Raw genomic sequence first — 12840 nt, 5'->3', positions numbered from 1 at the left:
CCCCTAGGTGATACCAGTGGTTTGCGATTGTGACGACACGTGCTAAAATTTAAGAGCGAGCATTGTGTGACTTTAAAATGTGAGATATTTCTACGTTCCTTTTGCTTTTTTAAACACATACATACATAAACTCACGCCCGTAATCCCAAATGGGGTGGGCAGAGCCACAAGCAATCAAAGACAACTTGCAGCCACTGTTGATACGAAGTCCTAAGATGGATATGATGAACCTTATGGTGATAAGGGATTGCTTAAGGAAGGTATTGCTTTTTTAAAAATCTGGTTTAGTTCCGTTTTATCTTTTTTTCTGCTAGATACTGATCCCGCCAGCGTGATCGTCGATGTTCCTCATTCCAGCGCTTATCGCTATCGACCAACTAGGGTCGATTAATTCTTTCAAATATTCTTACTTTCAACGACGCCCTGAGCCGAGGTTCGCACCCAACTGGGCACCCTCAGATCTGTTGTCTTAATTTTTTTACCAAGTGAGAGCCCTCAGTACTCCCCATTTGTTCGGCCAAGTAGTTAATGCTATCTGCGGCAAATCTACAATTAGTCACGTCAAAAAAAAGCTGTGTCAACATTCAAACTTAAATACAATGCAATACAAAAACTCTTTATTGAATACAAAACACACATTGAACAAACAATTAAAGACAAATAATTGGTACAAAAGGCGGCCATATTGAATCAGAATAATAAACTTTTCAACAAACCCGACCGGACATCGAACTCGGGCCCTTTGTATTTGTATTTAAGGATTCTTGCAATCCCTTAACAGATAATGGTGGTAAAGAAAAGGCTTAGATAGTGGTTTGAGAAGAGTAACAGTATCAAGGTAAAATTGAATACATTTGTCATTTTTGTGTTTAATAATTCGATGATATTTTGCTGCCATTCTTCTTAAAGCAGTGTGTTGTGGACGCCGTGCTAGAAAGAGACGGCGCCGCTAGAGTAGGACAGAGTGAGATAGCGCTACTGAAGCGAGACGGCGCAGAAGAAGAGTACAGCAATCTTAGCTAATGCACGCACATCCCGCTAGTTGGCGATGCAAAAAATACTTAAGCTAGGCGATTACGCTACTAAACGCAGTCAGTTGTTTTTCGATACGAGTTCGATCATTCCTTTGATTTGAAACCGAACGCCATAACATACAGTCCACAACACGGTGAAAATGTAATTTTGACTTACGTTCGAGTTTTAAGTTTACGCGGTAATTATCATAATTAAAACACATAATAACGGGTTCTTACCGCGTTTAAAGCAGGGATATGAAAGAGGATAGACAGATATGTCTGCCCGTAGAAAATTATGGATCTACCTACTCCACTCCAATCTCATCAGTCATCCCGTGATCATGGCACTTGCAACAGTGTCGAAATATCGGGAGTCTCATATCCCTGCTTTAAATGCGGTAAGAACCCGTTATTATGTGTTTTAATTACGTTCGAGTTTCGATCGAGAACCAAAAGTACGTTATAGGAGTTGGTATATTGGAATAGAGTATTATTCGGTTAGAATCGAATCGGGCGACAACCATAAGCCGTCTGGCTTGGCTTATAATGTACTGGTGATAATATTGTAAGCCAAGCTCGTACAGTCAAGCCAAGCCGAATGCCTTTGAGCATGGAGGCTTTGGCTTGGTTGGTGAGAAGTATACTCATATTTAATTTATGAACATACATACATAACATCACCCTTTTTTCCTGTCGGGGTAGGCAGACACCACTGAATTCCACTTACTTTATAAGAGCCAAAGCTGGGCAAAGGCCTTCCCTTCCGTGACCTTGACGCATGACGTAGGCACATACCAGACGCTTCATACAAACAACCTCGTTTTCCACAGACACCACACATTGACGTTATCTATCATACACGCGCATCTGTGTGTGTAACGGTTGACACCATACGATTCAAGTCTTAACTGTCTTCGAGGGGGGTGAGGTAAACCGAGCTGAGACGCTGGTGGGGGCCAGAGAGTTGCCGTTCTATACGTAGTATTATTTCTTATTCTATGACGTAGGATTAATAAAAATAAATAAAAACCGGTCCAGCCAGCGGCACAGCCTCCGTGGTCTAGTGGTTAGAGCGTTAGGCTCACGATCTGGAGGTCCGGGTTCGATTCCCGATGGGGACATTGTCGAAATCACTTTGTGAGACTGTCCTTTGTTTGGTAAGGACTTTTCAGGCTTGAATCACCTGATTGTCCGAAAAAGTAAAATGATTCCGTGCTTCGGAGGGCACGTTAAGCCGTTAGTCCCGGTTATTAGCCGTAAAAACACCTCCACCAACCCGCAGTGGAGCAGCGTGGTGTAGTATGCTCCATACCCCCTCCGGCTGATCGAGGGGAGGCCTGTGCCCAGCAGTGGGACGTATATAGGCTGTTTATGTTATGTAAAAACCGGTCAAGTGCGTGTCTGACTCGCGCGCTGAGTGTTCCGAATTGCCAAATTGCCGTAAATAAGAAAATAAATTAAGGTCAGAATACTCATCAAAACCAAGCGTCTGAGCTAGGTTTACCTCACCCCCCTCGAACATAGTTTAGACTTCAATCGTATGGCTTCAGACGTCACACACACAGATGCGCGTGTACGATAACGTCAATGTGTAGTGTCTGTGGTAAGTTAGAAGTAAACATTATTTCCAAGACAATCTATCAATATAATTCAGCTTAAGTCTATCAATACTGCGAACAATAGTCGAGATGTAGTTAGGAATAATAAACAGTGTTTAACTGATTTATAACCTAAAGTGTTTCCATTTAGACATTGTGTTCGAACTGAACCAGTCTAGATCAAAGTTATTATGCCACGCATTGTTTGTAGACTTTAGTCATAGAATAGAGAATAATACTACGTATAGAACGGACACACTCCGCCCCGCACCAAATCGTATCTGACGCCGACCTCACTCCCTCTGGGTCTTACTTAAGTCTTAAATGCCTGCTGAGGAGTGAGCGAGCGCGCGGACAGTCTGTCTCTCTCACACATGCTAAAAATGAAATGTTTGCATGAAGTAAGCAGGGGTATACTTAACATTAACTCTGACCTCACATTAACGTTTTCAAATAAAAATAAAAACCGCCTTCAAAAAAAAACATTAATTTACATACAAATCCAAAAAAGCGCATTAGCAAAACACGCAGTAACTAAAAAGCAATAAATAACTTTACGTGGTAGACCTCGAAAGAGATGGCGTGACGACTTGGACGCTTGCCGGAGGGACTGGCCGGAGTACGCACAGGACCGCGAAAAATGGAAAGAAGGGAAGGCCTTCGTGCAGCAGTGGGATCTTGTAGGCTAGATTAGACTAGACAATATAATATATGATATTAAGATTTCCTACCCAAACCTTTGAAACCAGATTTCTTATCGGACTGCAAAAATTTAATATCCAAATTATAAACAACACTAAAACTAATTTCAAAATTCACAATAATCTATAATTTTTGAAGTCGGTGCCTCCTCCTTCATTTGAATTCGGTTAAAAATCGACTCAACAAAAGTGCAATAACCAATTGTAAAGTCTTCCTTTTCTACTGAATGTTACTTCAGCACTTTCTTGAAAACTTATTCTTTCTAATTACGCTATCTTTGTTGAAAGTTCTTTTTAACTTTGACTTAGCAGACGAAAGAAAAAGAAGACGAATTGGGGCTAAAGTCGCAAATATTCCAATCATTTAATGCAGGATCAACAGGGTGGCTTTAATTTAAGGTGGCTGATATTTATGTATACTATATCGTATGTATCTATATTTATATGCTATATACATATATATACTTATTATAGCACACGTAAACACCCACACACCCACATACACACACACACACACACACACACACACACACACACACACACACACACACACACACGCACACCCACACACCCCCACGCGTTACTTTTAGCTTGATAAGTTTATAAAAATTGTTAGCTGTGTTTACCTTTAATTGGTTACGCATTTAGAATAACACCTATGTTTGTTGAATAAGCGTAGTAATAATGTTGTAACTGTTGTTTTAAGTTTACGCGGTTATTATCATAATTAAAGCACATAATAACGGGTTCACTTGCAACAGTGTCGAAATATCGGGAGTCTCATATCCCCATTTAAACGCGGTAAGAACCCGTTATTATGTGCTTTAATTATTGTTGTAACTGTTGGTAAATCTAATAAATTAAAAAAAAAATGAATCAAAGGTAGCTTTACACTCGTATTCCCGTATACTAAGAAGTCAACTCGAAACTTTCTACACTCCACTCGGCCTCAGCTAAGGATTTTGGTACTTTAAGTTGACATTTACGCCCTCGAGTCGAGGACTTTCTCACTGTAGTCGACCATATCGTACTGCCGAAAATAATTACGTCATACCTCACGACTATGATTGTTATTAGAACCAGCGTGCGTGTACGAAGCGATTGATGAATGTGGAGGAAGCAAGAGAAGTGTGTCAGGATCGAAGCAAATGGATTTCCATGGTCTCTGCTTACCCCGGTGGGAAATGGACGCGAGTATATGTATGTATGTATGTCTAAAGGTCCATAATCCATAAATTTTCCATAAATAGAGTGATATTTTTTATAACTTCTCCTTTTTTTTATTTATTTTCAGTTTGTTTTATGCTGATGTTACGTGTGTTTATGTAATGTTTGTATTGTAATGTCTGGGTGGCGTCCCGCTATAATAAATACATCTTTCTTTCTGAATATTAAAGTACATTTTCGTGTGAACATTCCAAAGGCCTTTCCACGTGTCCAAGTGACGCAAATAAAATAAAATATAAAAACGAAAACATAATTCGAATCGTTTTCCTTTACTGATAAAATATGAATCTGTACAAAAATCTGCGAATCTAAAGATGAAGCCAGTAAATTATATCACTGAGATTCAAATAAATAATCAATTTGATATAAAAAAAAATGGAATAAAATGGCTAATGCTCGTCTATCAAAGGACTGGGATATACCGGTCGGTGGTTTACGTGGATGTAGAGAGGAGTACTGGATGAGACAATTATTTTGTTAATGTTTCTTCTACCAAAAATCGGACGTATTTTTTTCATTAAAATTATTTCAAGGTTTTCTTAATATAAGACTTAGTGATGTGTAAAAGATTATAATTTTATACAATAATTCATTAATTTTATTTTGTAATTTATTGGGCATTCTCCTTTGCTGGATTTGAGCGCGTACAATGCATACTCCACCGCGACCACACTGCTACACTACGGGTTAGTGGAAAATACATCCAGACCCAAATAAATTTTATAAAAAAAAAACTCGTAAATTGACTCGACTAAGGATCAAACCCGGGTCTTCAAGGTTGGTATCCCGTCGTTATACCACACAAGGATGTGGCAAAGACTTGGTTAGGGAATCTTAAGCTGGATATATGATCCACGCATGGTATTTTATTTTTGTCTGCCATACGCAATAATAATACCACACAAGGCTGTCATCAATATTTTTTTTATTTCCTCGACTTTCGCTACGTGGCTAAAATGTAAAATTAACTACCTCAATGAAATACCAACTACGCTCAAAACTCATCACTACAAAACATGTCACATCTAGTATCTTTAACTCCCAGTGGGGTGTCAGTCAGAGTAAAAAGGGTGGGGAGAGAGGGAGGTAATCCATCACGATCACAGAAAAGTAAACATGTTTTCCATAGCCCAAAGGATTAGGCCGATTTGATTTGTTTGTCATTATTGTCAGTTATTTCAATATTTAGAGGGTAGATTTAGGCCAATTGATAATGGGATAAATGAAACCGGTTAAATGGTAATGAGTTTATGATTACCCGGTGACGAATGTACGGTCACGAGCATTAATATGGTATATGGTATACACTTTGGTACCATGTCACATAAAATTTTTGACAAGTTGAACTGTAAGTCTCACTAAATGTCAAATATGTTAGTGCGACAGAGTCCTAAAGTGGGTACATTATATTGCTCATGACTGTATGATTGCACCACGGACATTTCATACAAACCTCGTTTTACACAGACACTACACATTGACATTATTGTGCTCTACATTATAATTTTAAGCCCTTCGAGTAGCTGGAAGGAACATAGAAAAAAGGCGGATTTATAGAATCACGATATTTATTTTATGACACAACAAATTACAATTTTGTTATAATGAGTTTGTTTTTGTTTTCCCCGAAGGGCAAGGCAAAGGGAACTATGCCCATACAGCCATGTCTTCAACCCAGCTCAGCTCTTGTCAAACCGGAATGAGCGTGACACACCATCGGGACCTCCTCCTGTCCATGCGAAATTCTTTCGATCTATGTATTGTCATTAAGCCGACGCCGGCGCAATCTATATAGATTATTGAGTACTAATATTTCTTAGAGGGTTCAAGTCCGATTTTTTTCGTTTTCTTTTTTACTTTTTATTTAATGTTTTTTTTATAAGTCTAGTACTACTATGTACTATTTTATTTGACGTGTGTTATTGTTGCCGTATATGGCATTAACTACTTGGCTAGACAAATGAGGAGAGCTGAGGGCTCTCACTTGCTTTACCATTTAAGACATGCCCGAGGTTTATAGCTTAACACACCTTCCGAAGCACAATCTGGTGATTCAATGCAAAATGTCCCCATCGGGAATTGAACCCGGACCTCTAGATCGTGACCCCAAAGCTCGAACCACTAAGTCACAGAGGCTGATGTGTAGTTTGAATAAACAAAAGGTAGAGTATTATTAATCAACTTATCAAAAGGAAAAAGTAAAAGAGATAGCGAAGGTTATACGTTATCGTGCTAAAAGCTGTCAAGTTAATGACGTATTGCTTCTTAATCCTGGGTGATAGATGACGTCCATCCCGTTCCGTAATATGCCGTTCCAGGGAATATTCCCAAAGTGGGAATTTTATAAAGTTCACTTTCGCGGTCTACCAAAGTGTATACCATATACCATATTAATGCTCGTGACCGTACATTCGTCACCGGGTAATCATAAACTCATTACCATTTAACCGGTTTCATTTATCCCATTATCAATTGGCCTAAATCTACCCTCTAAATATTGAAATAACTGACAATAATGACAAACAAATCAAATCGGCCTAATCCTTTGGGCTATGGAAAACATGTTTACTTTTCTGTGATCGTGATGGATTACCTCCCTCTCTCCCCACCCTTTTTACTCTGACTGACACCCCACTGGGAGTTAAAGATATTAGATGTGACATGTTTTGTAGTGATGAGTTTTGAGCGTAGTTGGTATTTCATTGAGGTAGTTAATTTTACATTTTAGCCACGTAGCGAAAGTCGAGGAAATAAAAAAAAATATTGATGACAGCCTTGTGTGGTATTATTATTGCGTATGGCAGACAAAAATAAAATATCATGCGTGGATCATAAAATATATCCAGCTTAAGATTCCCTAACCAAGTCTTTGCCACATCCTTGTGTGGTATAACGTCGGGATACCAACCTTGAAAACCCGGGTTTGATCCTTAGTCGAGTCAATTTACGAGTTTTTTTTATAAAATTTATTTGGGTCTGGATGTATTTTCCACTAACCCGTAGTGTAGCAGTGTGGTCGCGGTGGAGTATGCATTGTACGCGCTCAAATCCAGCAAAGGAGAATGCCTAATAAATTACAAAATAAAATTAATGAATTATTGTATAAAATTATAATCTTTTACACATCACTAAGTCTTATATTAAGAAAACCTTGAACTAATTTTAATGAAAAAAATACGTCCGATTTTTGGTAGAAGAAACATTAACAAAATAATTGTCTCATCCAGTACTCCTCTCTACATCCACGTAAACCACCGACCGGTATATCCCAGTCCTTTGATAGACGAGCATTAGCCATTTTATTCCATTTTTTTATATCAAATTGATTATTTATTTGAATCTCAGTGATATAATTTACTGGCTTCATCTTTAGATTCGCAGATTTTTGTACAGATTCATATTTTATCAGTAAAGGAAAACGATTCGAATTATGTTTTCGTTTTTATATTTTATTTTATTTGCGTCACTTGGACACGTGGAAAGGCCTTTGGAATGTTCACACAAAAATGTACTTTAATATTCAGAAAGAAAGATGTATTTATTATAGCGGGACGACACGTAACATCAGCATAAAACAAACTGAAAATAAATAAAAAAAGGAGAAGTTATAAAAAATATAACTCTATTTATGGAAAATTTATGGATTATGGACCTTTAGACATACATATATACATAAACTCACGTCTCTTTCCCACCGGGGTAAGCAGAGACCATGGAAATCCATTTGCTTCGATCCTGATACACTTGTCTTGCTTCCTCCACATTCTCTTGCTTCATACACGCACGCCGGTTCTAATAACAATTATAGTCGTGAGGTATGACGTCAATATTTTTGGCAGTACGATATGGTCGACTACAGTGAGAAAGTCCTCGAGTCGAGGGCGTAAATGTCAACTTAAAGTACCAAAATCCTTAGCTGAGGCCGAGTGGAGTGTAGAAAGTTTCAAGTTGACTTCTTAGAATACGGGAATAAGAGTGTAAAGCTACCTTTGATTCTTTTTTTTTTTAATTTATTAGATTTACCAACAGTTACAACAATAATTAAAGCACATAATAACGGGTTCTTACCGCGTTTAAATGGGGATATGAGACTCCCGATATTTCGACACTGTTGCAAGTGAACCCGTTATTATGTGCTTTAATTATGATAATAACCGCGTAAACTTAAAATAACAGTTACAACATTATCACTACGCTTATTCAACAAACATAGGTGTTATTCTAAATCTCTCTCTCTATTTAAGAGCTGCGCTCCTGTCGGTGGAGTAACCGCCATTCCTCTCTTCTTCCCGCCAAAACCTTCACCTCCCGATACGACACGACCTGCACCTTCTCTTTTATTTGTTTCATAAATGTTATCCTAGGTCTACCCCTTCCTCATTTAAACTTGTGTTATTTTGGGGTCTTGTTGTACATACATAAATAGCGGTCAAACATATAACCCTTCTTTTTCTGCGCTGTAGTCGGGTAAAAATTAAATAGGAACCTGTCAAATGTCAAAATATGATAATCGACAGTGACAGTGATAAAATGTACGGTATTGACTTTTCACCTAAAGCTTCTTATTATTTCATCTATTTCACTTCGTGATGACACCAGGGTTTGAACCCGGGCTCTTTAGCTCGCGAGCCCAACGCTCAACCACTGGACCTTTGAGGTCATTAATGAGCATGGTAAACTATTTGTGCGAGTAGGTAATTAAATAATGAATTTCCACCTACATTTCCGTTTACCAACATTAAACAAAAGTCATACACAAACTAAACAGCAACAAAACAAACTCCAAAATTGTATGTATGTGTTTGCACTTAAAACTTCGTACTCCACATTCTAAAAGCAATGTTTAACTGGAGCCAAGTTATTGCAATTACGAAGCGTGTCAGTTTGAAACAGCAAGAACATTAATTTGGTGGATAAGTGGAATTCCGTTTTTGCGTACGAATGCCCGTGCAACCAAGCTGCCGTGTGTCGTAAGTTATGAGACTGGACACAACCGGATTATTTGCCCTCTTCTTAATAACTCTTCTCTGAATGTGTCAAATTTAGAATCTGTCATAAGTAGACTATTATGTGAAAAATAGAATCTATTAAATTCAAATTCAAATAATTTATTTCAGAAAATATAAATTCCATTATTAGTAATATGACTTATTCTATGTTAGTATCATTAAATTATGCGAATAGTAAAAATTATAAAATGACACAAATAGATTAACAATAATAATAATTTACATTTTAATAACATTAACTAGCCTAGTAACACCGCCATCTAGTGGGTCGTGTAATAATTCGTGTAAAACTAACGAAAAATATTTTCTTTTTTTTTCTATTTAACTTATTTATGTATTTTAATCAACAAAAACGCAATAAAATGTCCGACATTTCATCACGTTTTTCCATGACGTCACAGTGTGCTTTTTCATACAAATTCCATGGTAATTTCGTGTTTTGACGTTTAGTAAAAAGCAACTTATTTGACCAGTTAGAAGCTAGCCTAACGTCGCATTGAGTCGACATTTGACAGATTTCCCATCAAAGTGTGATTTTTCAAAATGCCGCTTACTTGGTTTTCACCTATGACATGACGATAATTTTGTCATTTCATATCATATGCGGAAAACCTGAAATAAGTCACGTAACATAAGTTCACGGCTATATCCCAATGGGGTAGCCAGAGGTATATCGCAAGATTTCTAAGTATCCACATCCCACCGAGGTTTCTGTTAGACCTACGTGACAGGTGAGCCTTATCGCCGTCTATAATGGTCGAGCCAAATGTGTTAGTGAAAACTGCACTTTATCATCATCAGCCCATTAACGTCCCCACTGCTGGGGCACGGGCCTTCCCTATGGGTGGATAGGGAGATCGGGCCTTAAACCACCACGCGGTCCCAGTGCGGATTGGTGGTTATTAACGACTGCTAATGCAGCCGGGACCAACGGCTTAACGTGCCTTCCGAAGCACGGAGGAGCTCCAGATGAAAACTTTTATTTTTGTGGTCACCCTTCCTATGACCGGCCTTTGCGAAAGTTGCTTAACTTCAACAATCGCAGCCGAGCGCATTTACCGCTGCGCCATCGAGCACCTCAAAACTGCACAATATGATAAATTAATAACTCATTTGTGCAAGTCTGTCACCTCACCAGGGTTCGAACAGTCGTTCCCCATTTGAGAAGCATGCTTATGAACTACAGTCACTTAACCACAAATAAGTCAGGAAAAAGGATGTATACCTAGTCTTACAGCCATTTCTCTGGCAATTGACTCTAGGTCTCAGTGACTGGTGTAATTTAGGCTCTGAGGCGGTTAACACGCAACGCTGTTATCTGCGCCATAGAATCCATACTAAAATTATTTTTTTCTTCTCTTCTCCTATCGTGTGGGTTGTGGAGTTCCAAAAAAAACTAAAATTAAAAATACTGCTACTACTATTTACTAAAATTATTTATTTATTGATTTATTTACAATAAAGTATTTATAAGAAATATTATTAATAATATATTTATAAGAAAAGAGAACCGTGTTACCAAAAATTTAACGACAGCGAAGCCGCGGATAAAAATTACTCTTTGCCACCGGCTATCTCTAAATTTGTGGTTCATACATACATACATAAATTTATGCTTATTCCCCACCGGGGTAAGCAGGGACTGTGGAATTCCATTTGCTTCGATCCTGACACGCTTCTCTTGCTACCTTCACATTCATCAATCGTTTCATACACGCACGCCGGTTCAGAGTAGATTGTAATAACCTGCAAAAAAAATGTGGCTGCAAATGACATACCGAGATGATGATGATGATAATGGTGGTGATGAGTGCTGGTGTGTGTGTGTGTGTGTGTGTGTGTGTGTGTGTGTGTGTGTGTGTGTGTGTGTGTGTGTGTGTGTGCGCGTGTGTGTGTGTGTGTGTGTGTGTGTGTGTGTGTGTGTGTGTGTGTGTATGTGTGTGTGTGTGTGTGTGTGTGTGTGTGTGTGTGTATGTGAGCAAGAGCTTTGTCTATTACTTTGTAATAAGTTCGTTTTGTACCCACGTGATGTTCTTAAAATACTCATTCTTTTTATAAATTCTCATTTTATCATTTCTCCTTATTTCATAATAAACATCTTAATATATTTACTTTACTTCGAAGCTACTAAGTTATAAATTTCAAAATAATAATGTTTATTTAAAACGTTCTCTTTAAATTATTTAAAGTAAAAATATTAAAGTAGCAATCACAAAATTGCTAATAAATGAAAATCACAAATAAGTTATATATTAAGACATTTCATAATATAAAATACAAAATTGTCCTTTATTGCTTAATTTAAAATTCGGTGCGGTGTTTGTAACTAGACCTACCTGTTAGGGTTGAGTTGTATTTTTGACATATACATCAGAAATCAGAATCATTTGTTCAACGTAATTATCATGGATTAACTTGTTTTAACATTTTTTAATTTACGTCATTTCGCAATGTGTTGCGGCTGAGGAGAAGAAATGACAAGAAACTGCAACAGAAACACATATTTTAATCAATTTAGATATACATTGCAAGATATAATTAAGTAAATACATTAGTCAGTAATTCACTTCATTTTCAATAATAAAATTTACGTCCTTGGAATGTTGGAGATACCAATTTAATTTAATATAATATAATGGTAAAACTTACGTCATCAAAGGGCTAGTAACTTGTCATAGGATTGAGCATACCTGGTTTTCTTCTACCATGACTCATACATCTGCATATATAGCTTCTATAGTTTAAGTAAATGAATTTTTAAATTTCAAATTCGGCATTTTTTTTATTTTATTTCATTTTAATATTATTATTTTTATATTTACGTCAATTTTATTTTTGCATGCTTACGTGTAAGCTAAAAACACTGGTCGTAAAATTGTAACAATATCTTATTGTACTGTTTTCTGGCAAATTAACTATTCTATTCTACATATTCTTAGTGTTACGAATGTGGTTGCGCCACCAAACTGTCCTAGTGAGAATGAGCCCAAATATAAACCCTATTCAGCATTTTACAATATCAGAATTCGCTTATGTTTTATACCAAGCAAGCCTGTTAAAATTAATTACCAGCCTGATGGAAAGGTAATTAGTAATTAGGCATTTTGGCTGACTAGACTCAGTTTTGCTGCCTACAGATGGAATGCTAAATGATTCGAGTGCTCTGGTCGATATGATGTTCACTGAATAAGTTTTGTTTATTGCCTTTTTTCGAGCGAGAATTTTGCGAGAATTTGGCTTTTGCACCTTTGTGCATTTTTCAAAAAAATAAATATCAATCTTTTTTTTT

General features: G+C 37.3%; 2 protein-coding genes across 6 annotated transcripts in view; one reads left to right on the top strand and one right to left on the bottom strand.

Moving 5' to 3' along the window:
- LOC126377107 (TGF-beta-activated kinase 1 and MAP3K7-binding protein 1-like) overlaps positions 1–12840 on the bottom strand; it is a 558148-nt gene that overhangs the window by 301833 nt on the left and 243475 nt on the right. Inside the window, exon 8 of one of the 3 annotated variants that reach the window (XR_007567790.1) lies at positions 1285–1321. The exons of the other annotated variants lie outside the window; for them this stretch is intronic. The gene's annotated coding sequence lies outside the window, so the exon portion shown is untranslated. Of the gene's footprint in view, positions 1–1284; positions 1322–12840 lie in introns of those variants that run through there. 3 annotated transcript variants of the gene reach the window in all.
- Positions 1–12840, top strand: part of LOC126377061 (alpha-2Db adrenergic receptor) — a 595604-nt gene that overhangs the window by 417828 nt on the left and 164936 nt on the right. The window lies entirely within an intron of this gene.

This window comes from Pectinophora gossypiella, chromosome 22, assembly GCF_024362695.1.
Source record: "Pectinophora gossypiella chromosome 22, ilPecGoss1.1, whole genome shotgun sequence".
In the NCBI taxonomy this organism is placed as follows: Eukaryota; Metazoa; Arthropoda; class Insecta; order Lepidoptera; family Gelechiidae; genus Pectinophora; species Pectinophora gossypiella.
Note: the sequence above shows the minus strand (reverse complement) of the source record. Positions and strands in the feature narration are given on the sequence as shown.